The 2,547-nt window shown below is 49.5% G+C and overlaps 1 protein-coding gene across 1 annotated transcript in view; it reads left to right on the top strand.

Moving 5' to 3' along the window:
* LOC102372199 (calcium-activated chloride channel regulator 1-like) overlaps positions 1-2,547 on the top strand; it is a 29,199-nt gene that overhangs the window by 5,832 nt on the left and 20,820 nt on the right.

Raw genomic sequence — 2,547 nt, forward strand, 5'->3', positions numbered from 1 at the left:
TGCCCAGCAGGAGAGGCTTCCCGCTTCAGCAAGGATCTGAGCAGTGACCTGAGGGGTTCCCAGCTTGGCTTCCAAATCCTCCAATCAGAGGCCAGGCAGTGCCACGTGAGGCCGGCGCTACAGGAAAGTCAAGACCCCTTACAGCTTGAAGCAGTACCAGCACTGGTGGCTGTGTGGCAGGGCTCCTATCTACCACATGGGAGGTTCAAGTCCCAACTTTAGTGACTTGGGGTGAGTGAGCTAACAAGGAGAAATTTCTCTTGCATTGGAAAGGGGGCATTGTGTTTTCTCCCTTTCCAGGTACCTAGGCCCTATATTTCTTTGTCCTTTGACATTTTGTATTTCATGCCTTTTGATATTTCCCCAACCAGTATTGTTTGCTCTGCTGTTTGTATTTTATATTTTGTTAACCCTGTCTTTTGTCAATGATTGTAAGTGTCTAACCTTTGTTGAATCCTGCCCCCTTGGGGCATTGTGGTATCCACTGTACCCCCTGATTATGCCTGTTTATGTTCCCACTATTGTTCCCTCATTAAAAGGTATATGGTTAAGTCCCCAGTGGTGGTCTGGTTCTGCTCCATAGGGGGAGGAGAGTCTCTACACCTCCCACAGCGCTTGTGCACCTGCTTTGATCCCTTCAATTGGAGAGAGGGTACCTTTTGGAGTACTGCCTGGGTTACACATAAGACATATTTTTTTCTTCCTGCACTCGCGTGGCTTGGGAGAGAAGGCCCCCACATAGGAGCCAGCTGCTTTCCCCACGTCAGCTGGCTCTAGCACCTGGGGCTGCCCTCCCATGCCTGGGGCTGCCCTCCAGTGCTGCATGAGTGCGGGGAAGGCCAGCGATACAGACTGCCCAGCAGGAACTGTGCTCCTTGCTACAATGGGCAGCGCTGGTCAGAGCCAGGTACCAGTGCTGAACATGAGCATCCCCCCCTTGCTGCTGCTGCTGTCCCTGCTGCCTGCTAGCACTGTGCACCATGGGAGGGAGTGTGGGAGGGGTTGCCATACTCCCCTACTCATACCCACACCCTGCCTAGCCAAGCCCCATGCTGCCACCACCCCCCTGGGCATGGGCTCCACACTGCCGCCAACTGCACCCTCATGCTCCACGCTCCTGCCCAGTTGCAGCCCTGCCCCCACCCTGCAATTCCCTACCTTCTGCCTGGAAGCAGTGGGATGCCAGGGCAGCAGAGGCCTCCCCTCTGCTAGCAGGGCTGGCCCTTCCACCAACAAGGGTGGGAGCGAAGCATAAAAGGGTATGTTGGGGGTGAATGCCTCGTTCCCACCCTCCTGGGCTGAAGCTCTGGGTGGGGTACAATTTGTTGGTGGGCACCCCAGGCCGGATGAAAGTGCCTGGTGGGCCGGATGCAGCCTGCGGGCTGTATTTTTCCCTCCCCTGAACTAGAAGCTTTACTGATATGCTAGTAGCCTAATGCTCCATTATTCAGTTTAAAAGCAAAAAAGCAAAACAAACAACTTGATTGGAAGTTCACTAATTTTCTAGGTTATATAATTAAAAAACACAAAATAGACAAAACATGGTCAAAAGATATTTTTTCATTAGTACTGTAGTCATTATGGTCAAATGTAAATCTCTTATTCAGATTAAAACAAAACCAGGCAGGTTTGGGCAGGATGGCCCCCCCCCCATAAGAGATAAGAATTGCCCCCAGCAGAAGGGGAGAAAAGGGGGGAAAGTGGCTGCTTCTCCTCATTGCTGCAGGGCACTTCTTGCTGCAGGTGCCCAGAGCCCATAGCTTATCTCTGCCACCACTACCTTTGACCCCCTTCCCCCCACCCTCCCCCCCCCAAGAGCCAAAGTGTAATTTGAACCCTGTCTGATAGTGCTTGCAATACTTCATTGTCAGTCATTGCTACACCTGAGTTAATAGTACCACATCTGAGTTAAGGTTTTCACCTAGAGCTAAAAACATTCTGCAGGGCTGTGACATAGCAGAGAAATAAAAGAGAGACATTACCAGGAGTGGCTAGTAGACAACAAAATTGTAGAAAAAAGGATAGTTTGACTAGTGGAACATCCAGACTACTAAAAAAGGAGAGGGTCCTTAACACCTGGCAAGTGAAGAGAGGTTAGCAGGAATAAGGTAGATTTTAATGAGTCAGGAAGTCAGTTGACTTCCTCAGGGTTGCCTGAATAGCAATGCTGCTGCCCCTCCCAGGCAATTGGTTTTAAAGTTTGGGTGGAGCAGGAATCAAAGGCATGGGCCATGCAACTGCACCACTGCACCCTGCCATGATCCACCCTGGCACTAAGTTCACAAAAGGGGTGCCTCAAGCCCCAAAAGGTTGAGAACCACAGATCTAGATACACAGCAACAGGAGCAATTCAGTGCCTGGTTTATTCCTTTTTCTTTTAGGAAGAAAAATCTGTACAGCCCTTCAGTTAGCAAGGATTTAATGACTATGTTCCTTTGTTGCATTAACCATTTCATCTTACTGTATTCTTGTTTCCTGGCCCAGATAAAATTATTAATTGTCGCTGTAATGACATTTTAAAATCCATAAATATTTTACTTCTTTCCC

This window comes from Alligator sinensis, unplaced genomic scaffold, assembly GCF_000455745.1.
Source record: "Alligator sinensis unplaced genomic scaffold, ASM45574v1 scaffold925_1, whole genome shotgun sequence".
NCBI lineage: Eukaryota > Metazoa > Chordata > Crocodylia > Alligatoridae > Alligator > Alligator sinensis.